General features: G+C 44.3%; 1 protein-coding gene across 2 annotated transcripts in view; it reads right to left on the minus strand.

The window, feature by feature from the left end:
- LOC144818336 (spindle assembly abnormal protein 6 homolog) overlaps positions 1-24,908 on the minus strand; it is a 711,311-nt gene that overhangs the window by 78,989 nt on the left and 607,414 nt on the right. The gene's annotated exons all lie outside the window — the stretch shown is intronic.

Genomic DNA, 24,908 nt, shown 5'->3' on the forward strand with positions numbered 1-24,908 from the left:
CCCCCTCACTCCTCTTTTCCCAACTCATCCTCACTTACGCCGAATCACAATACTCATCACCCAGATTCCCCTTTCATTCCTCCTCCAACCCCCCCTCACTCCTCCTCTCCCACCTCATCCTCACACCCGCCGAATCACAATACTCATCACCCTGATTCCCCTTCCTTTCCTCCTCCACCCCCTCATTCCTCCCCTCCCAATTCAGCCTCACACCCTCTGAATCACACTACCCCACACCCTTCTTCTCCCAACTCATCCTCTCCCTCCCTGAACTACACTCTTCCCACTATCCTCCCCCTCACTCCTACACCAATCTGCAACTGTACCTCCTTGCTATCTCCTAACTTCTCATTCACAGAGGTCTCATCTCCCCCCTACCCTGACATGCCACTTCTTCTCCCCTTCAACTACAGCCCTCCCTGCTCTCCTGCCTGCATTGGCTCATCTCCTCCTCAGAACAGGCCTCCTGCCTGCATCTGCTCACTGCCTCCTCAGAGCAGACCCCCCTCTGCAACTAACTCCGAACCCCTTTTGTCCTCCTCCCCCCACACCCTATTTACCCCCTCACTCTTATCTCAAACTCCCTTCGCAACATCGAACTTAACCTCTCCACTCTTACCAGAGATCTCTCTCGTCTTAGGAACGATTTCCTCAACCTCAAATCCAGCGACCTCCCTCCCTGAAGAAACACCGCTAGCCCTGGTCTAATAAACCCCAACACCCCCAAACCATGGAAAACAACTCCCTTGCTTTGCCGGGCTCTAAGACCACTCCGCACCACTTGCACCCTCTCTCACCGGGAGATTTCCGACCTTCAAAATTCCTACCCTCCATACTCCTCAACCATCAACACGCCTCCCCCTTCTCTAGCATCCCCGTCATATTGGGGACTAGTCGTATTCCCCTTTCACCTGTCTCACCTAGACCCTCTCCTCATCTCACCTCCATCCATGCCCTCCCATCTCCTAAACCCACTCCCAAACCCCTCACCTGCATGCTTGTTAACTGCCGCTCCGCTGCCAAACATGTCATAGAAATCTCTGAAACCATCCTTAGCGAATCCATCGACATTGCGTTCCTTACAGAATCCTGGCTTAATGACCACTCTACAAGCATTCTTGACCTACTCTCACCCCCGGGCTACTCCATCATTAGGAAAGATAGACCCATCCGAAAAGGCGGTGGTGTAGCTATCATCTTCAAAGACGAACTACAGCTCTCCCTTATCAATAACGCCGAATATGCCTCCTTTGAATACCTTATAGCCAAACTCAAAATACAGGGTTCCTCCCCCATCCGCCTTCACAATATATATAATCCGCCTGGAAATCACTACCCATTCATTGACGAGCTATCTAACCTTCTTACTCAATCCTCAATTTCCAAATCTAAAAACATCTTCCTGGGAGACTTTAACCTCCATTGGAATGATAATAAAGATCCCTCAATCTCCCTCCTCTCTGACCTTCTCGAAATTAATGACCTCAAACAAATCTGTCAGTTACCAACCCATTCCAAAGGAGCCACCCTTGATGCTATCATTACCAGCAAAGATCTAGCCCTCCTATCTAACATCATTCCCATTGATTGGTCAGACCATCACCTTATCCTGTTCTCCATAACCACCTCTGCCTCCCCCCCTCCTTCCAAAACTATTAAACCCATGAAACTGATCAGAAATCTCAGTCATATCCCTCCCTCCCTACTTGAATCCAAACTTCATGCCCAGCTTCTCGCTATCCCTCCCTCCCTTAACACGAATGAACTAACTGAACAATATAACAAAGCTGTCACTGCTACCCTTGACCTTCTAGCCCCTCTCAAACTCAAAACACAAAGAAATATCCCCTCCAAATCATGGTTTAACACAGACCTAAATAATGAAAGATGTAGACTCAGACTGACTGAAAGATTATGGAGACAGCACCCCTCTCCCTCTAACCTGGCCCGCCTCAGACTTGCTAGATCGTCCTACAAAAAACACATCTTTAGACAAAAAACTTCCTTCTTCAGGTCACAACTAGATCGAGCTCAGAATAGGCCAAGAGAACTATTCAACATTGTGCGCAATCAAACTGCTTCCGCTCCCTCTGTCCCACTGGCCTCGACGACTAGATGTGAAGAAATAGCTCTCTTTTTTTCAGACAAAATCAAACTAATTGAGGAATCCTTCCTCTCTACTGCGATCCCTACCACTAACCCGAACATCTCTCTTAATATCCCACCCTCCATCATAACTCCCCCTACACCTACTACTGCCCATCATAACTCTGATCTCCCTCACCCACCATTGCCCTCCACTTTCCTGGACTCCAATCATCCTAACTCTCTTACTAAAAATAATGCCACTTGGCTTAACTTCAAGCCAGTCACTGAAAGAGACGTCTTTAACATCATTTCCAAACTCAAGCCTTCCTCCCACACCAAAGACCCTCTCCCCTCCAGACTTGTCCGAAAACTCAAACACATCATCACCCCTTCCTGGACCTCTATTTTCAACAGCTCCCTTACCACAGGCTGTGTCCCCACTTCATTGCAACTAGGCCAAATCACCCCATTATCAAAAATCCTTTGGCAGACCCAAACAACCTCAATAACCTTTGTCCCATCTCCAACCTTCCCCTTCTTTCTAAATCCCTGGAAAAACGTGTCCTTCTCCAACTAGATAGACACATTGAACACTTTAACTTACTAGACCCCTTCCAATCTGGCTTTAGGAAAGGATGCAGCACTGCAACCGTCATGCTAAACATTGTTGACGATATCCACCACTCACTTGACAATGGTGAATCTAGCCTTCTGATCCTCCTTGATCTCTCTGCAGCGTTTGATACTGTTAACCACTCTGCTCTTCTCAATGTTCTTAGAGATCGTTTCGGCCTGAATAGTACGACACACAAATGGTTCGTCTCATACCTACAACACTGTTCTCAACAAATCAAAATCGCCGTTCTAACCCTACCTCCATCTCCTTAGGAGTTCCGCAAGGATCCATCCTCTCTCCCACACTCTTTAACCTTTTCATGGAACCCCTCACACTCATTCTTGAACAAGCCAGGATCAACTACTATCTCTATGCCGATGACACCCAACTCTATAAGATTAAAACTCATGCTGACATCCTTCACCTCAACAACACTCTCATCAAGATTCAAGCCTGGTTCCACATTAACCACCTCAAACTCAACCCTAAAAAAACTGAAATTATTCTTTTTTCCCCTAAAAATAACCAGCTCCCCATTCAGAATTGGATCTCTGACCTTAATGCCCTCAACTGCTCCTTATGTTTGTCCTCCTCAGTCAAATCATTAGGAATCTCCCTTGACAACCTCCTAACCCTCACGGTACACATCAATAATTCTGCCAAAGGAGCCCTCTTCACTCTCCGCCACCTTAAGAAAATCAAGCCCTTCATTCCTATCGATGATTTCAAACTAGCAGTCCAATCCCTTGTTCTTTCTCGCATCGACTATGGCAATGCCATTCTCACCGGAATTCCTAAGATCCACCTAGCACCTCTTAAATCTGTGCTTTACCTTGCAGCTAGGCTTAACTGAGACTGCAAGCGATTCGACCACATCTCCCCTGCCCTTAAAACCCTTAAATGGCTCCCCATTGAAGGTAGATCCTCTTACAAAACAGTTGCATTACACACAAAATTCTCCATCAGAATACACCGACCTACCTCGCTGACAAACTCACTAAAGCCGGTTGCTCCCGTTCCTTGAGAAGTACTAACACCCTACTTCTTATCCCCCCTTCTAAAAAAGAAAACCACCCAGTCTCGATCCTTTTCCAGCAACGCTCCTTGCATTTGGAATACCCTTCCAACTGACCTTCGCTGCAACCCTTCCTACTCTAGCTTAAAAAAAGAACTCAAACTGCATCTCCTCAATAAATACTGGGGATCCTAATCCATATCTGTTCTCTTCCACTGGCCACATCTGTCCGACCCTAGATGCATCCGCCCTCCCTTTTGCAGCCTTACTCGCCCTTCCTACTCGTCACTTCCCCCTCCCTGTTTACCACCTTCACTCCTCCTTGCACCCCCTTCCCTTGTCCACCTTCAGCCCTCATCCCCTCCAACCCCCCCTCACTTCTGCCCCTCCCGCTTTTTTCAATTTGTGCCTTTTGATATTTTTGATTATTCACATCTTCCACATTTTGATGTGCCCATTTCCCATATGTATCACTTTGAAATCTATCAGGCGGAGACTTATATGTTGTTTATATACATTGATGCTATGTATGTCCCCTGTCTTATTGACCTTCGTGTCTCTAAAATGTAAAGTGCTCTGATACCCCTGGGTCCAGCTAGCGCTATATAAAACCTCTAAAATAAAATAAAATAAAATAAATAAAATAGGTGGGCGAGTTATTTTTGCACATAAGTTGGCTTCGAAAATGTGGTCATAATGTGCATGCCTGAGAAAACTATCTTGCTGATGCTGTAGAAAAAACATGGCTGAAGGGAAGAGTGTGAATGACTCTGGTTGACTGGCACTGTGGTTTGTGGAAATGTGATTGTGTGGCTGGAGGTAGTGTGCTTTTTATTGAGTGTTGTGTTCATGTGGAAGTGGCAGTGGAAGCATTATGCAAAGTGCATGGTTTGTGGTGGTAAAGTTAGCGGTGGCTGGTATTTGAAAACAGTGCGGAACAGGTCATGGGGGGAGGAAATTCATAATTAAAATACTGACTCTTATCTGCTGCCACAGCCATCCGCTGATGCCTCCTCTGGGTGCTCTTCCGCCCGCTTCCAGGTCTGGAAGCAGGAAGCACCCGGCTCCCAGCCTCCCAATAGCCAATTACAATCCTGCAATGTAATGTTGTGATTGGTCTGAACTTCTTGTCTCTAAAAGGTAAAGCGCTCTGATACCCCTGGGTCCAGCTAGCGCTATATAAAACCTCTAAAATAAAATAAAATAAATAAAATAGGTGGCCGAGTTATTTTTGCACATAAGTTGGCATCGAAAATGTGGTCATAATGTGCATGCCTGAGAAAACTATCTTGTTGATGCTGTAGAAAAAACATGGCTGAAGGGAAGAGTGTGAATGACTCTGGTTGACTGGCACTGTGGTTTGTGGAAATGTGATTGTGTGGCTGGAGGTAGTGTGCTTTTTATTGAGTGTTGTGTTCATGTGGAAGTGGCAGTGGCAGCATTATGCAACGTGCATAGTTTGTGGTGGTAAAGTTAGCGGTGGCTGGTATTTGAAAACAGTGGGGAACAGGTCATGGGGGGAGGAAATTCATAATTAAAATACTGACTCTTACCTGCTGCCACAGCCACCCACTGACGCCTCCTCTGGGTGCTCTTCCGCCCGCTTCCAGGTCTGAAAGCAGGAAGCACCCGGCTCCCAGCCTCCCAATAGCCAATCACAATGCTGCAATGCAATGTTGTGATTGGTCTGAGCACCGTGGAGCTCAGCCAGAGAATGGGATGCTGGGCATGTTCTCCATGCAGGCTGTAATGCAGTCTACATGGAGAACATGTAAAGTGAGCATGACGGTTTGACTGGCCCGAGACAGCCGCTCAAAGCGTCCTGCACACTTGGAGTGGGCAAACCACTTTTCTCCTGCCCTTCTCTGTGAGCAGAGCAGCCCGGTCCCTGCCCAGCTGAGCAAGGGGGAAAATAAAAATGATAATAACAATGAGTTATTATCATTTTATGTTTTCCTTATTTGATCTGCTCAGTGGGGCAAACTTAGTGGAGGAGCTGCCCCTGTGTAAAGTACTGAGTGACAGGCTGTGTTCTCTAGATAACTGGTGAAGTTGATCTGTAGCTGGTGCCAGTGTGTCATGTGGGTGGCTGGTCATATAAATAAGGAATAAATGGGCAAAAGGCATCTGGTCCCTTGAAGTAAACTGTGCATATGAATGTGTTTGATTATCTCCAGGGGATTGCACTAGCCCTGGGTGCCTTTATTATACCCAACAGGTGGGGTAAAAAGGATCCATATTTGACATGGGTGCATTAAGTGGAAAACATTATGAAGGCTTACTTGAAACCTGCCCTGTACATCAGATTAAAGGCTCTGCACCAGGGGTTGTGGTTCTGAAAATCTGGATTCATATAATAGTACTGGACTCGAGAATAAAAACTTCATCGAAATATGACGAATTTGGTATCAAAAGACCGAGAATGACGAGTACATCATGTACATGTATTTTCGGCGTGTTTGAGTGACGATTTCACCTCAAAATCGTCATTTACATTCTGAACCCTTGGCTCCCATTTATATGTTGCCCTTTACATAGGCCTTAATCCAGTTGAATTTGATTCCACAAGGACACATACTCCTTAATCGACTTCTCCCTGACCTCAGTACAAGTTAGAACCATTGCCCCAGGCCGAACTCGTTAGGTCAGTTCCCTCCCAGTGGCCGAGCAAGATAGCATCTAGGCTCAACCAGCCATAAAACCATTTCAGCGCGCACACCTGCCATATCTCGCTCACATCTTTCTCCACTCCTTTGCTTCACTTACTTTATGATGGGGAGGTGCCTGTTTTTATTAGGGGTCCAGTGATATCTGATGAAATGTTGGGCCTTGCCAAATGATTTGTTGTGGGCAGCACGAAGTGAAATATGGACATGTCATCATGACTCTGCTTTTTCTTTGAACCAGAATATGTTAACTATTTACTTTACAACCAAGAATGTTTTGCCTAGGGCCTAAAACTGTGTATAAGAAGAGAAGCCTGACTTCATGAAAGTGTGCAGTCTCCTGAGAACATACCCGTATTGTACTTCTAGGACACCTGTTACCTTGGTTGCAGCCAATAAACTAATCTTTGACTTCACCTAGAAGACTCCAAGTTTCTGTAGGTCTGGATCAGGAGAACCCGAGGTCTCTGGGTGTTGATTCCCTGGCACCGCTGGGTTACCGGTTCTGTGCCGGTTCTTAAAAACCCAGTACCTCAGTTGGCGCCCAACGTTTGGGGCGATTCCAGTGGTACCAGTCAGCCAGAAGATCGTGAGGAGCTTCGTGTGGAAATTCCGGAGGACGGCCAACCACCTCATCGACCCCTGCATGTCGACGTGGTCCGAAGGTCTTTGCTGCGAGGTTCCCCGCTTCCCGACGGCTACAAGGACTGCTGCCCTGGCTATCGCCCTGATTTGGACCCTTGAAGTTTTTGGTAGAGCGAAACACTGAGACGAGTCTTCTGGTGACGTCATCGATATTTTCAGTTAAGTATAAGTGGAGCGTCTCCCAGTCCTTAGTTGGACTTACTTTGTGGTATCTTTGGGATACAAAAGGTTTTGTATTGGTACTTGCAAGCACCATAACCGAAGGACTCGTGTATTCACGAGAAATATCGTAATCGATAATCCTTTGAAGTTTGGAACTAGACTAGAGAGCGAGGATGCCTAGTCTTAGACTTGGGAATTTATTTTGTCTTGGTAATAATAGGGACTCCCGATTGGAGGACTCATGTCCGGTTCCTCCAGTTGGAACTTCGACTTACGAACTGTACGTAAAACATGGGGTAGGCCCCATCACCTACAACGAAGTATGGATTAAATACACCAGGAAAGATGGTGTTTTAAAATGGCCCCAATATGGTAGTTTTGATTCTGAAATCTTAGACAACCTTGAAGTTAAACTCTTCAAAAAGAAAGCCCGGCCGGCAATGTTTGACTCTTTCCGCTTATGGCGTAAAGAAGCCAAACAAAAAGAAATTAAATTAGCTAAGAAAAATAAGAGAGAAGGGGGACTTTCAGTAATGCAAGCTGCTGTGCAGTTTAAAGATAATGAGGAAGAGCAGATTAATGAGCAGTTGCACAGGCAACGTAAACTGGCAATAGATAAGTGTTATCCAGTTTTGCTGTCTCTTCAGCAAGAGGCAGCAAAAGAGCGTGAAAAAGACCCATTAATGTCACGTTTGCTGAATTCACCACCCCCCTATGCGCAGAATGCTACAGCACCCCCGCAACCTTTAGTTGCACAAGCTGCGCCTCCTGCTCCTCAACAGCACCCACCAGCTGTTCTTCAGCTGGCTCCTACTTCTTCGGTGCAGCCTCCTCCAGGCCCACCGACCACTTCTGTTTCACCTGTGTTTTCTACGGTTTTGCCTACTGTACTCTTTACGTCTCCTAATGCTCCCTCTACGATTTTGCCTAGTGCCCCCTCTATTTTCCCTGATACCTCTTCTGCTATCTCTACCCCCGCCTTATCTCACCCCGTTTTTCCATCTGTTTGTCCTTCAGTTTCACCTTCCATTCGGCATAAAATGGCCAGCACTGTTACTAATCTTCTTTTACCTCTTTTCGGGTCGCCTGCTACGACCCCTAACATAGGAAGAAGACAGTTGCGAAGTCAACTGCCTGATTATCAAGAGAGAATTCACTGAATAGTTTAGCTCGGAAATGGGTCATGGACACTGCAAAATATGATGTACAGTCTGTCATGGAAGTCTTCCATCAATGGGAAGCAGCGACACAGAGATATGTTTTCGAACAGATGTGTGTTTTTCTTGGTGAGGATTTAGAAGACAATGATCAGGAATGCATCCCACAAGAGATGTGTCGTGTACGGTTTAAGTTTGGAGAGGGTATGATTGTAGATCCAGATGTGGAAAAAGCAGTTGAAATGTTATTATCATATCGGAGTAAGGGAAACAGTTCTGGGTCGCCATCTGAATCTAATACATCCAGTAGGAAAAAGGCACGACAATACCCTATGAGAGAAGTTCCCCCACAGTGGAGAGAGGGTGACGCGACTGCTGTCCCACCTGTTCTGCCACACTTTCAGCGTGTATGGGTACATGTCCCATGGAAGCGAGCTGAAGTTTTAGCACTCAAACAAACATTACCAGATCCGCGTAAAAATCCTGCAGGGTACTATAAAGAATTGTCACAAACTGCTGGGTCATGTATAATGAATTTAGCCGATATCGATATGTTATTCGGGAATGTTGTTCCACAGCCTTTATGGGGAAAGATTCGTCATGTAGATCATGACCAGGAATTAGGTGACACGTGGGCTAATATTACCGCTGCAGATGCCCGACAAGTTGGTGGTGCCAAGCCTGAGCCTTTGATAGCAGAACTCCCTGGTAAAATAGTAGATTACATGAAAACGATAATGCCTGCAATACGCGTAAATTGGGATAAGTTGTCTGCATGCAAGCAAAAGAAAGAAGAAACTGTTTCAGATTTCTTCACCAGATTTGAAGAAACATTCATTGACCACAGCGGTCAAGATATGACCACAGAAGGTTGTCAGAGATTGTTTGTCGATAAATTCGTGCACAATCTGCTTCCAGAATTGTGTAAGAAATTAAAAGATTCAGAAAGTTCTTGGGCAGTCTCATCTTCAGCGCAGATATTAGCTACTGCACAATACTACGAAAATAGAGACAAAGATGAGAAAGATAAAGTAGAAAAGAAAACTAGAGAACTAAAAACGAAGGTTTTGCTACAGCAAGCCTATCCGCCACGTGGTGGCGGTAATCAAAATAATAATGGCCAGAATCACTACCAAAATACTTTTCAGCAGCCTCAACAGTATCAGAGAAACTTGCAAAGATTTGATTACGCTCAACCCCGTGTAGGCCCCAACCAGTGTTTATATTGCAAACAAGAGGGTCACTACAAATATAATTGTCCTGCCCTGTCACAACGTGCAAATGGAGTTTCTGGTGTTAGAGGTTGTGGCAGTCAGCAAGCATCTAGAAGTAGAAGGGGCGGAAACGCCTCACAGGACACACGTCCCCTTCCACCACAAAACTCTATGAACAGGTTTGATCAGCAAAATAACGTATCTGACAGGACCGCTCAATACTATGTTGATGAATATTACACAGAAAATGAGCAGTGGGAGAATGATGATTGCTAGGACAGCCATAGACAAAGAGAGGGAGTTGTTTCAGTTCCAGTAGATCAGAGTGGACCTTACGTTGAGGTGATTACATCAGGTGTGTCAGAACCTTTTCTGTTGGATACTGGTGCTACAAAGAGTTCTATTATGCACTCCAAACTCCCTGGCGCACCTTTGTCTGGCGAAATGAACGTTTCTGTAGGTTTTTCTGGCGCCCCAGTTAGAAATCCGATTTCTGACCCTTTGTCTCTTTCTGTTGGTCCCTGCGAATTCGAAGCACCCCTCATACTGACGACAGGTTGTGGTGAAAATTTGCTAGGATTAGATTTGCTAAAAAGATTGTATGCGACTTTGTACTGTTCTCCTTCAGGAGTACAACTTACTTTAGGTAAGAAAGTGGTTTCTCCCATGTATTTGTCGAGAAATGCACTTCCAGCGGAATTGTCACTTCTCCCAGATGTTCTTTGGGCTACTGGTCCGAATGATGTAGGTCTTTTAGAAATTCCACCCTATGTTGTAACATTGAAGTCGAATGTCAAAATGCCACGAATTCCCCAATACAGAATATCTAATGAGGGTGAAAAAGCTTTGCTAGCGATTGTTTACGAATTGATTGAAAAGGATGTGATTGAAGAAACACGAGGCAATGTTTGCAATAGTCCTGTTCTGCCTGTTTTAAAACGAACTGACCCTTCTCAGCCACCTGTGTACAGATTCGTGATTGATCTTCGAGAAGTAAATAAAATAGTCGTGCCACAATTCCCAGTTGTGCCCGACATTACCACATTATTAACTATGATTCCAGCTTCTGCTTCATGGTTTTCAGTGATCGACCTAAAGAATGCTTTCTTCAGCATCCCAATTGCTGAGGAGAGCAGAGATATTTTTTCCTTTAGTTTAGGAGGTCGAAGTTTCCGCTTTAAACGCGCTCCTCAAGGCTACTGTGAAAGCCCCTCAATATACAGTCAAGCTCTGAAAACACAGCTTGACACGATTGTTTTGCCTAAAGGGGCCACTCTCGTACAGTATGTGGACGATTTACTCATTGCTGCAGATACTGAGAAAATTTGTAAAGAGGCCACATTGACATTATTGCGTCATCTGTGTGATCTGCATCACAAGGTGTCACTTTCCAAGCTTCAATATTGCCGACAAGAAGTAACCTACTTAGGTCACCTCTTATCGAAGGAGGGAAGGAAACTGACCCCAGAAAGAATTCAGGCAATAGCGAAATTGAGTGTGCCAAGAACACAGAGAGAAGTACGTGCTTTCTTGGGCATTACCTCGTACTGTAGACAGTGGATTCCAAATTTTTCGTTATTGGCCAAACCCTTGGTGGCATTAACGTGTAAAAATACACCCAATCCCATTCCCTGGTCTGAAGAGTGTCAAAAAAGTTTTCTCGAATTACGCACAGCATTATGTTCGGCTCCTGTGTTAGGTACCCCCAATTACAGTAAGCCTTTAACATTGTATGTCCACGAGAGGGAGGGTTGTGCATTGTCTGTGCTGACTCAGTTATTCGGAGATAGACAGCGGCCATGCGCCTATTTTTCGGCCACTTTGGATCCGGTAGCACGAGCATTGCCGAGTTGTTTAAGGGCCACAGCAGCAGCAGCTGTTTCTATTCGACAGTCTGCTGGTCTAGTAATGAATAATACACTAATCGTGATGGTCCCGCATGAAGTAGACACATTGTTAAATAGGACCAAGACACAGCACTTAACTAGTGCTCGACTGTCCAGTTACGAATTGACGCTGCTAGCGAGCCATGTGCATATAAAAAGGTGCAGTACTTTGAATTTAGCCACGTTATTACCAATTGCAGAGGAATCGGATGCTTTAGAACAGCACGATTGTTTTCTCACAACAGAGGAAGAGACAAAAGGGAGAGTGGATTTATGTGACACTCCTCTTGCTGAAAGTGATGGTACATTATGGGTAGATGGTTCATGCTTTAAGCTCCCAAATGGGAATGTGACTGCAGCATATGCTGTCACAACTTTGCACACAGTCGTTGAAACTGCACGAATACCACATGGTTCAGCTCAAGCCGCAGAACTAGTAGCACTTACGAGAGCATGTGTGTTGTCTAAAGGAATGAGAGTGACTGTCTACACTGACAGTCAGTATGCATTTGGAGTGGCTCACATTTTTGGATGATTGTGGAGAGAACGTGGATTCCTGACTTCGCATGGAGCTAAGATTCAGCATGGTCAGTTGGTGAATGAGCTTCTCGAATCACTGACCTTGCCCATGCAAATGGCGATTGTGAAATGTAGTGCTCACAAGAAGGTGACTGATGATGTTGGTCGTGGAAATGCATTTGCTGATGAGACCGCTAAGGAAACTGCAAAGAATGTGATGAGCCGAATGTATGTTGCAGGCCCTGAAAGATGGACTGGTGAGGTTGGAATATGTGAGGACACGATAGAAAATGTGAAGTCCATCCAAGCTGAGGCCACAGAGAAAGAGTTGAGCACGTGGAGAGAGAGTACAGGAAGAATGGATGCAAATGGTTGTTGGGTTGAATTGACAGAGCATCAGAGATGGTTGCTACCCGATGCGTATGTGCTGGTTACAATGGCTCATGGAATGGCCCATATCAGCGTGAAAGGGATCTGCGAGTTGTTGGCCCCAGTGTGGAAGAATTCAGGGATTCCCAAGTGTGCAGAGAATGTTGTCAAGAATTGCATGGTATGTCTGAAGCACAATCCTGGTAGGGGAACCCCAACTCCAGCTGGTCATTTTGCACCTCCTACGTATCCGTTCGAGGTTTTGCAGCTAGATTTGATACATATGGAGAGGTGCAACAACTTAAAATATGTGCTCGTGGTTGTCTGTGCCTTCTCAAGATGGGTAGAAGCCTATCCCCTAAAAGACAATACTGCCTTGTCCACAGCAAAAGCCCTTGTAAAAGAGTACTTCCCCAGGTTCGGAATGCCTAGAATGGTCTGGTCTGACAACGGGAGTGAATTTGTGGGTCGTGTGATGAAAAGAGTGTGTGAAGGGCTAGGCATTAGGCAGAAGTTCCACGCTGCAAATCACCCCCAATCAGCTGGATTAGTGGAATGTTACAATGGCACGCTAAAACTTAAATTGGCCAAAATCCAAGCGAGCACAGGTCTTAAATGGCCTGACGCTCTATCCTTAGCACTCCTATCCACCAGAATGACTGTGCATTCGCGAGTGAAACTCAGCCCCTATGAAATTGTCTTTGGCCGGCCAGCCAACATATGGGGAGTGCCTAGGCCCACGAAATTCAGCGAGCTGCAACACCCTATTTTGCTTGATTACTTGTATGAATTGATGGCTAAATTGCGTGTTTTACATCAACAGGTCCACAACACCCTGCCTCCGGTCTCCGAGACTCCGGGTCACGCCATTGACCCCGGTTCGTGGGTTCTTGTCCGCAACTTTCAAAGAACAAGAAATGACCAGCCCAGATGGACCGGGCCTCACCTCGTCCTTCTGTCCACGAGGTCAGCCATCCGGGTGGAGGGGAAGGCCAACTGGGTCCACGGGATCCATTGTAAAAAAGTACCCTTCCCTCTGCCCTATGACCAATGGATCCAGAAAGGTGGCACTGACTCAGAGCCTGCCGCTGTGCCACGTGTCAGACCTGTCAGCAATGACCGTGTAAAAGATACTAACCCTGATTGTGAAAGCGAGAACATTTTTCAAGGAACTGTGCCACCACCAGAACAATTGAACTTTTTGGAGCCTGAACTGCTGTTTCAGGACCAGATAGTACCAGGAAAAAGACGCTACAATCTAAGACCGAGAAAAACAGACTAATAAAGTGATTCCTTTTATGATTTGAGACCAAGACCTATGGACAAGCGAAAGTATTTTTTTCCTTCCAAGTACTATTTTTGAAAGTGCAAGATCTCCCATCTAGGTAACTTGCTTATTTTTGTTTTTCGAACCGCCATCCGGGTTCCGCTGCTAGGGCCGCGATTGGTTAAAGTCTTCGGAAAGTGCAGCCAACGACGTTAGGTCGGTGGTTCTGGTTGGTCCAAGGGAGTTGCCCTAGACTGACAGAAGCACTCCTTAGCAGAAACAACCTCCTCATCGCGGGCAGCACATTAGAGAGGATGGAGTGTCCTGATGTGGAGAGACCTGCCAAACAAATGAACTTTAAGCAGAGACTATGTAACACGATGACAAAGAAAAGTTTTATAATATTGTGTATTTTTATGCTATCCAGCGTAATGATCTTTTTGATAAGTTATGTTTTATTCACTTTTCATGTAACATTTGCGCCCACTACATCACCCATACCTCCTCCTACTGTTTTCTCTCATTCTTTCCACCCTCTGCCTGACCACGAATCCAATAGAAGGTTAGAATTCATTAATAACTCCTTCGTTCAGTTATTACACCAACACCAACTTGTAATGAACACGACTAACTGTTGGGTGTGTGGTCTCATGCCTCACACAACGGATAAAGGTATCCCCTATTTGGTCCTGCCATTTAGTCACAATGGTTCAGTATGGGCATATAGGGCAATGTTCATATATGCACGAGAAATCCAACCCCTACGTTCTGTAAAAGACAACCTCAAGACTAGCGCCCTAGTCAAAGGTATAGTTGACATGATCAAGGAAGTAACTTCTTATGAAGATACTCCGGATGATGAGATACTTGCATATGTAGGTTGGAACGTGACCGGATATGGCACTACATTAAGTGAGAAACAGCAAGCCAAAAGATCGTCCCCTATCTGGATCGTACCCCATCAAGGTCACCTGTGTCTGCAAGGTATTGGCAAGAATCCCAGAGCTCAGCTAGGGAAGAGTGTCTGTACAGAAACGTATGTTTTTGGATCTCAGACTTCCCCTGCGTTTTTAGCTGCTAAGGGTACTTATTTCATCTGCCATGACAGAGCCTATACATGGCTGCCCCCTGACTTCTCGGGCTCATGTTTTGTTTCATTCCTGTTACCTCCCACCTACACAGCAGCGGCGGATTACCACCGGACAAGGGTAGTTAGAGGTGTTTTGAGTAAAGAAGACACTGCAAGTCAAGAATTTGGGGACTTTGCAAAGGGTTTTCTGCCGTTCTGGGGATCCATGGCTAACAGTAGAAACATAAGGCAATTAACAAGGGTAGTTGACTCCACCGTGATTTAAACTGCTGGTGCCCTTAGTAACCTGACTGCTGAGCTCCAGTCGGATCGACTTATGACCCTTCAGAACCGGGTCGCTTTGGATGTAATACTTGCGGACCGAGGTGGAGTATGCAAATTGATCCAATCTAGTTGTTGCATTTTCATCCCAGATAATGCTCCAACCGTGTACAGGGCCATCTCCAAATTACATAAAATTTCTGAATCTATCCATGTGGATAAAGGAGATTGGTCGTTAATGGGATGGCTCTGGGAACTGATATCTGCCTGGGGATGGAAAATTCTGATTGTCATTGGGATGGTCTTAGCCATTCTTTTCCTGTTCTGTCTATGCATACAGTGTGCTCCTGCAATATGTGGCCTCTGTGCTACATCATGTGTAAGGAAGCCTGTGTCAAGAGATGAACTAAGTACTAGAATGATGTTACAGCAACATCTCAATGACTTTAGGAATATAGATCTGGACTCAGACTAACATGAGAATAGATTAATTGCCTATGTAAGGGCAAAAGGAGGGTTTGTGGTTCTAAAAATCTGGATTCATATAATAGTACTGGACTCGAGAATAAAAACTTCGTCGAAATATGACGAATTTGGTATCAAAAGACCGAGAATGACGAGTACATCATGTACATGTATTTTCGGCGTGTTTGAGTGACGATTTCACCTCAAATTCGTCATTTACATTCTGAACCCTTGGCTCCCATTTATATGTTGCCCTTTACATAGGCCTTAATCCAGTTGAATTTGATTCCACAAGGACACATACTCCTAATCGACTTCTCCCTGACCTCAGTACAAGTTAGAACCATTGCCCCAGGCCGAACTCGTTAGGTCAGTTCCCTCCCAGTGGCCGAGCAAGATAGCATCTAGGCTCAACCAGCCATAAAACCATTTCAGCGCGCACACCTGCCATATCTCGCTCACATCTTTCTCCACTCCTTTGCTTCACTTACTTTATGATGGGGAGGTGCCCGTTTTTATTAGGGGTTCAGTGATATCTGATGAAATGTTGGGCCTTGCCAAATGATTTGTTGTGGGCAGCACGAAGTGAAATATGGACATTTCATCATGACTCTGCTTTTTCTTTGAACCAGAATATGTTAACTATTTACTTTACAACCAAGAATGTTTTGCCTAGGGCCTAAAACTGTGTATAAGAAGAGAAGCCTGACTTCATGAAAGTGTGCAGTCTCCTGAGAACATACCCGTATTGTACTTCTAGGACACCTGTTACCTTGGTTGCAGCCAATAAACTAATCTTTGACTTCACCTAGAAGACTCAGAGTTTCTGTAGGTCTGGATCAGGAGAACCCGAGGTCTCTGGGTGTTGATTCCCTGGCACCGCTGGGTTACCGGTTCTGTGCCAGTTCTTAAAAACCCAGTACCTCAGGGTACAGGGAAACCCCTAGCAATCAAGAGGTTAAGAAAATAAGTAAGCTCTGTGTGATCGCAATGTAAACATTGTGCTTCTACCGACTTGTGGCTTCAATCCATGCTGGTGGAGAGGAAAATCACGCTTACTATTAATGATAAGAGAAACCGAACATGACACTGTAACATAGGTTGTGATTTACTAAAGAAAAGGAACTATATTTATTAATGTGTGTTCAAAAACGTGCAAATGATTGATGAAAGTTTATCTCTAATCGTTTATGAACATCATTTATATGAAAGAATAACTAATACAATGTATCAAATAGTGTGATTAATCCTAATTATGGTAGTACATTTTACAAAACTCTTTGTGTGTGTAACCTTGAGCACCGAAAATGACAGAAAAAAGTAGGTGCTACACATTTCTATCTGACGATGCTTTTGTGAAACTTATAAAGAAGGTACTTTACCTATATAACATTTTTATTTGGCCTAAACAATATTAGAATTGTGTGATTTGAAATGTTTTTACACGTTGGTACATGCAAAAGCTATTAGTCCCCTATATTTACACATATTATTTGCAAATCTACCAAATTTTCAAGTGCATCAGAAGCTATACTAACAATATGACATCTTCATGTTCTTTTATGAATGTATGCTTATAATTCTGTATGCTGAGTTATATTAGCTTAAATGCATTTTTGGCCTGAACACATTCTTTAAGTTTTCTGCTTTGCTAAGCTCACTGTCTGTTAGAAATTTCACCAATATAAAAATTATGTGCAACAGTGTTTTTTCTTACCGAGTTCACATGTACTGAATGAAAGATTTTGCTACAATAATGTTACAATCACAGGACATCTGCTTGGGAAACTGTCCTCTGGAACTTTCTCCTATTTTCTAGCCAAAGGAGCATAGTTCTAACGTTTCACGTACTGGATAGCTTAAGGACTGCGTAACTGTCCCACCTATTTCTCTGCATTTTAGGTCTTCTTTATGTCACTTGACACACATTCCATATGAACTGACCATTGGTCTGACTATATGAGGTGACTTTAGGAGGTGTCGCCCCCGGAAACACTAAGAATGTGATATTGTCTGACCTCGCGGATGGTTATAGCTCTCTGGCTGACTCTCTCAATGATGGTGGCGACAGATGTTTGTTGTTCTGCATTGGCTTCTGACTACAAACTACAGAGGGAGATTTTTTCAGAACTTACCCAGCAAATTAACTTGCCTAATGTGGACTCATGTGGCTTCTTTCATGAACTGACACATATGCTGTAGCCAATTGTGGTCTCTTACTTTGAACTGGCAAAATGATCTCTTTTCTGAACTCTTGAGCTTTAGGTACTTATCCGGGCCTTTCTTTTGTCTTATTAAGCCTATTCTAACTTTTGATGCACGTATCTTTCTAATATTTGATAAACTAAACTAAATATTTTACTTTGACTCAGGTGTGGTGTTTTATCCTTATAGAAGTGAGAGTGCATTTCTAATTTGGGTCAACATGACTAGGGGAGATCATGTTAAAGAGATCTCAAAGCATTACATTCTCATGTTATTATTCTGTATAGCTTTAGCTGAACTTTAGAGATATATGATTTTGGCTTGTGTACATTTCTTCAGGAGATTTGGGCTTGTTGTGATAATTCTTCACCTTTACAGTATTGTCTTGAGATAATATACATTAGCTTTCTATAAATGCTGTAATTCAGTTGTCCAATTCGTGGACAGTTTGGACCATTTATATTCAACCCCTCTCAGCACCCAGGAGGGTCCATCGGAGGACCAAGAGAGAGGTTATTTGATCCTTGTATTTCCTGTCTGTTTAGTGTTGAGGCCCAGTAAAGGCTGCAGCACTGTTGCAACAGACAGCCGATGGGAACACTAGCAGCCTCACTTTGCTACATCCCCTTTATTCCCCCAGCAGAATATTCTGCCAAGTGCTACTGCACACACTTCTGCCCACAACACCCATGGCAGCCACATTCTCTCCTTCCAAAACCCTCAAAGGAGGGTTACAATGATGACTACATTTAAAACATAGTAAATGATAAATTGTTTAGAATAAATGTGTTAAAACAAATCCGTTCAATCGCACTAACCTTCTTTATTAATTCTTGTGAAGACCCAAATGGACTTCACTGACTGTGGTGTTTGATGTAATGATTGCGCTGTATCATCTCTCCTTGTCAACTAACAAAGGCCCACACAGCAAATGGCAGGGGTTATTTAAGGATAACATTAGATGACTAAGATACAAGAATCTTAGTTCTAACAAAAATATACACTCTAACTCAGAGGTTTGTGAAAAAAGATAGAAAGAAAGAAAGAAAGAAAGAAAGAAAGAAAGAAAGAAAGAAAGAAAGAAAGAAAGAAAGAAAGAAAGAAAGAAAAGCACACAACTATAACATCTTAAATGTCTACTCCTCTACCAGGAAAAGATCTTCTTGGTTGAGAATTGTCTTTGCTTACACCTCATGAAAATATCTCAATTCCGATTTGCTTAATACAGCTTGTGATTTTTGGAACTGAACTTAAGTCATCTTCAGGACAAAATTATTTATATGAGACAAATTCGCATTTACAATCAAGCTTTTGGGAGCGAAAAATGTATCTTTTTCACCAATACCATTTGCCAAGCCAGTTGAAAGTGTTCAACATGTTTCTAATGTCCACTTCTTACTGGCTGTCTAGCAAGCTTAAACGTACTACAATGGAATGCCATAAGTGAGTCTAACTGACTGAAACATTAGCAAATCCTGATCCTTTGACTTTAGGCCATAAGAGACGCTGTTCTGATAAGTTCTAGAACAATGGGCAAACTATAGAGAAAAAACAAAATCAATAAAAGATTCAGAAACGAGCCAGACTGTTGATGTGAGTTGGGGGTTCTAGAAATAAGCTAATTCACATGTTTCTAAGAATTCTGTTTTGGAAACTTGTACGCAACACAGCAGTACCTCATCCTAGGATGGAGAGCCCACCTTTTGGCAGACATGAAGAGTGTCTATCAGGAAGAACAAAGGTCAGCCCAGCAGTCACTCTTTATGTTCAGGTCACTCAGCCAGGCACTATACATGCATTAAATGTAAATGAGCAGATGCCTTACTGTCTGAGCAGAACTTTGTCAGGCTGAAGATGTTACAGCCCTGTTGGCAAAATGTTTGGATGACCTCACTCCCTCCCGTTGAGGAGGAGTGTCCCTGACAGCCTCTGAACTGGGTGCTTTTGTCTTAAGCCACTTACAGACTCAGACACCCACTCACAGACCCACTCATGCAACCAAACCAATTACAGACCCACTCAGACACTGACACACCTACTCACAGAACCACTCAGACACTCATGCACACAGTGACAAACCCTCCGAGACTGATGCACCCACTTACAGACCCCCACAGACACTCATGCACAGTCACAGATCACTTGTACATTCATGCACCCATTTACAAACCCACTCACTCTCCTACACCCACTCACAGACCCAATCACAGACTCACACACCCACTCACAGACCTGCTCACAGGATCAAAAACCCACTCACAGACCCACTCAGACACTCACACAACAAATCACAGACAGTGACACACCCACTCATGCACCCAGTCACAGATGCACTCAGAAACTGACACACCCATTAACAGACCCACTCAGAGACTCACGCACATTCTCACAGACCCATTAATACACCCATGAAGCCAGTTACAGACCCATTCAGACACTCATGCACCGTCTCAGCCTTACTCAGAGCCTGACACACCCACTTGTAGACCCACTCAACACTAACGTACCCACTCATAGACAAAGACACTAACACATTCAAACAAAGAACCACTCAGACACTGATGTGCCCACTCACAAATCCACTCAGATACTCATGCACTCAGTCACAGACCTTCTCAAACAGTGATACCTCAGTCACATACCCACTCAGAGACCCACACACCCTTTCACAGACCCACTCATACACTCATTTACAGACTCACTCAGACTTTGACATGCCCACTCACAGATCCACTTAGACACTCATGTATCCAGTCACAGGCCCACTCAGTCATGTACACACCCACTAACACACCAACAGAGGGAATCATGCACCCTCTCACTGACCCACTCAAATACTCATGCATGCAGTCACTGACCTATACAGACAGTGACACACCCACTTACACATCCACTTAGACACTTATGCACCCACACAGAAACATATGCAATCACAGAGACCCACTCACACACTCATGCACTCACTGACAAACTCAGATACACTTACACCCTTATACATACCCATTCAGAGACACATGCACTCACAGACCCACTCACACAGCCACTCAAAGACCCACTCAGACACTGTTTCAGAGACTCACAGATCCACTCTGGCACTGTTGCAGAGGATCACAGATCCACTCAGACACTCACACAGCCTGTCACGGACCTATTCACATACTGATGTACCCACTCACAGACCCACTCAGATACGCACACACCCTTTCACAGACCCAGTCACAGTCATGCACCCACTGACAGACCCACTGAGACAGCGATGCACCCACTTACAGGCCCCATTAGACATTTGCACAACTACTGACAGAGCCATTTGCACATGCACAGGGTCAAACACAGATTCATGAATCCTAAATGTGCTGCTGTGCATTGAATTTGCACTTTAAAAACAATACTCAATAATATAGGCAGCACCTTTCTGTAGACAGCTCACAACTGTATCCTTGTTCCAATTTCCCTGGGTGTGATGCACCAGAAGCAGCTTCAAAGTCACCTTCTAGTGTCTTGCTCTCTTTAGTGGTAGTTCTCTACCGAGGACAGCTCCAGCTAGGACTGTGAGTCCTTACAAGTTAATCTGGTGAGGGTTGGGCTCTGTAAGGAGCTAGTTTAATCATTCCATCTGGCGTCCATTCATATGTCACGTACTCTAGGTGTTTCTAGAAATGTTATATTTTATATTGCCCCATATATTGCACAGGTCACAAATTATCGCGCAGAACTAACTTCAGCAACATGTCTTTGTGAGCGATGTTGTCATATGAATGATTGTACTTGGCTGAAAGATCCTCCCCACTGACAAATATATTACCAAGGATTGCTACAGAGTAGTGAACATAATGCTTTGCTGCTCACAAAATTACTCATAAGCCTAACTATAGAGTCCTTGTAATCTTTGATTTTTCAGTGCATATATATATATATATATATATATATATATATATAAATATATACACATATATATATATTCTTAGAAATTCGCTGAAAAAAACAAAGGTTAGAGGGATTTTATAGTTAGGTTCAGATTTCACAAATTATCGCGCAGAACTAACTTCAGCAACATGTCTCTGTGAGCGATGTTGTCATATGAATGATTGTACTCGGCTGAGAGATCCTCCCCACAGACAGATATATAACCAAGGATTGCTACAGAGTAGTGAACATAACGCTTTGCTGCTCACAAAATTACTCATCCGCCTAACTATAAAGTCCTTGTAATCTTTGATTTTTCAGTGCAAATATATATGTATATATTACCTACTGGCGGTCGCCAGTAGGTATATATAGTTAGGATTTTATCCCTATGGGTTTTTTGAAAATTCTATGTCTAATAACTTTGGCGTTTGTGGACGGAATTGGCTGAAATTTTGAGGAAAATGGCACATTTTGTTTCTGAGCAGCCCCTGAAAATTTGGGGGGGGTTCGTCAAGGGGGGGCCGAGAAAAAAGGGGGGTCCAAAAACGTGTTTTTAACATTGATTTTTCCATAGGGCGGTTAGCCTCACTTTTAGCCCGAACGGCTGAATAGATTTGCACGAAACTTGGCAAAATTGTAGGGACTGGTAGCCCGATGTGCCTTTTGTAGGTCTCAATATATGTGCTCCAGTGGATTTTGAGAAATTAACGTTTAAAAAAAGATATATATCTGTAACAGCGGACCGGGCAGCGGCGCAGGACGCGTACTTTTCGCGCAACGGAGCTTTGTGAAGCGAAGCTGATTGGTTCTCTGGCGTCTGTCAACATTCCAAAAAGTCCGTAGCGGCCGCCATCTTGTCTCTCGGTAGGATCGAGAGACAAGAGGAGGCCAAAACAAAGGGGCAAATAACCATAAGGGGGCATAGTAGATCCTCCCTGACCCCCTAGGTTTAATGTGGAGGCTTTTTTTGTTTTTTTGCGTGGGTAGCGCCCGGTCCGGGAACCGGGAAGCTTTCTGGGCAGCGTACTGCAATGAAAAATGAATGATAGACTTTTCAAATACTGTATGTTAATTGATTGTTGGTTTTGTTGATTATTTTTTATTTTTTTTTATTTTTTAAGGATTGTTTATTGTGTTTCATAATTTATTAAACTTTCTAACGCGGCGCGTCATATGACGCATTACGCGACAACGCAGGTCCAGAATATAGTCAAAATGTCTCCACCAACCAGCGGACGGCACACAACCCCTTTCAGCAGGCTAAATAGTTCTGTTAAATGACAACAGAAGGGACAGGCAACAAGAACCATCAGTCAAAGAGGGGAGGGCAAGTTCTTCTCTACCGGGTCACGTTGGAGCGCTACCGGAACTGATCGAATTGGTAGTCTACAGTGTTTCTGGATGTTTCAGACTGAAGCTGGCGTTAGCATGAGAGCACCACCATTTCGTAGCTCCGTCGTGGCCATTCCACGAGCAATCATGCTAGGCGCTCCCCACCAGAAGCCTGCGGGAGTCGGGGGCCCCCAAGACTTTTGTAGAATCTTCAAGGATGAGGGGACGCTTTCGAGAATGGAGCCCAAGCTCTAGCAGAAAAGCGTCCGAGTTCCAAGGTGTCGCAGGCCCATTTTAGTGGACCACGCCCAAATCTGAAGAGATGGCCGCCATTTTGAGAGTCCTGTGGCAGCCGCCTATCGCTGCACCGCAAGAGCGGGAGCAACTCAAGTACATGGTGAGCGAGACGCTGTAGTCGAAAGAGCGGGCGGTAAACAGCTGAATAGCGGAAGAGGCACAGTGTAGCAAAAGCGGGCTGAATGGCAAATGAAACGGAAAAGGGGTGCCCCACTACAGCGTGTCTTTAGGTGAAACGGATTGTGGGACAAGGTGAAGAATGGAAGAGTCACCAAAAGGAAAAAAGTTCCGCTTGACCCCGGGAGCCGGCCACCTATGTCGGGGGCGATCTCAGGCCACACCAGGGCAACACGACTTGGGGAGGGGGCCGGAGCCAAGCGCCCCCTCCGAGTCCGCGACATGACACCGTCCCTCGGGGGCCTCCGTCAAGCGGTTCAGGGTGGCACCGCATCACAACAGCCCCCACTTACTTTAAGAATAGTGAAGATGAAGCAATTGCAAATAGGCTTCAGACAATGTTACAAGCACTCCTCAAAACTTTGAACTTTCAGAGTGCATGAGTTGGGACAGCGAGGGGTGATTTGGTTTCTCGGACTGTTTTTCTGGTCTCTCACCACTGGCATACTTTAACGTTTTCTTGTTTCTAGGACATTAATAGGTTTTATCATTACGTTATGTTATCGTTTCTTTGTTTGTTGTTTAATAAAAGTTCATGTTCATCAGTGGCCTACTGATTTTCGTTTTCCTATTTTTTTCTTTCCAGGTTGTTTCATGGTAAAGTTTCTGTTAACAGGATACAGTGATCACTTCGTTATTATTGCATATGTCCTTTTCACTAGGGGTGCTCTCTGGTCGGGCCAGATGACGTATCTCTAGTAAATGGTCCGGGTGAAAAAGGTGCATCAATCAGTGGGGAGTAGATAGGCATGACAGATTACAACGGGGGAGAAAGGTCCGCATTACGTACCCTTTCACTACTTGCAAAGATTTTCCTACGTTTATTTGCAAACAGGGAATACCTCCAAAAAGAACTAATTCCCAAACAGTCAATGTTCGGACAATCAATCAATCAATGAGGAATGAAATAGGTACGACGTGTTAAAGGCTTGCGTTACCTACCCTTCACTATCTGCAAAGGGAGAGAGAATATTCCTATTCTTCCTCGTTTGCAGGTAGAGAAGATCCTTAAGAGAATTAACTTCGAACAATTCAATGCTCGATTGAAACAATCAACAAGGGGTACTGTGAACACAAATGAACGCCGCTTATGTACATACGCATTGCTATTTTCAACAGGTTGTTCCTAATGTTTCTATTTTAGCGAGGTCAAAAAGAGATCCCATTAGTGGCCTACTGATTTTGCTCGATTCCTTTTGTTTTTTTACACGATTTTTCGCTATCTGCAAAGACTAAACAGAGTATTGCGACTCTGTGCTTGTTTGTAAATAGAGAATGAACCAAAGAGAACAATCAATCAAATGGAGAGAGAAGCAGGCACGACGGATTACAACGGGGGCAAAGGGCTGCGTTAACTACCCTTCACTATCTGCAAAGAGAGAGTACTCCTAATAGAAATGAGGGGTGGGGGGCAGTATTCAAAGCAGATCAGTGTGCATAAACACGAAAATGTTTTTACTTACCACGTACTTGACATTCGACAGCTTATGATATTTGCTATTAAAAAACCATTGAAATTCACTGAAAAAACCATAGGTTATAGACCATATATAGTTGGAATTAGCATT

The sequence above is a fragment of the Lissotriton helveticus genome, chromosome 2_1 (genome assembly GCF_964261635.1).
Source record: "Lissotriton helveticus chromosome 2_1, aLisHel1.1, whole genome shotgun sequence".
Classification (NCBI taxonomy): Eukaryota; Metazoa; Chordata; class Amphibia; order Caudata; family Salamandridae; genus Lissotriton; species Lissotriton helveticus.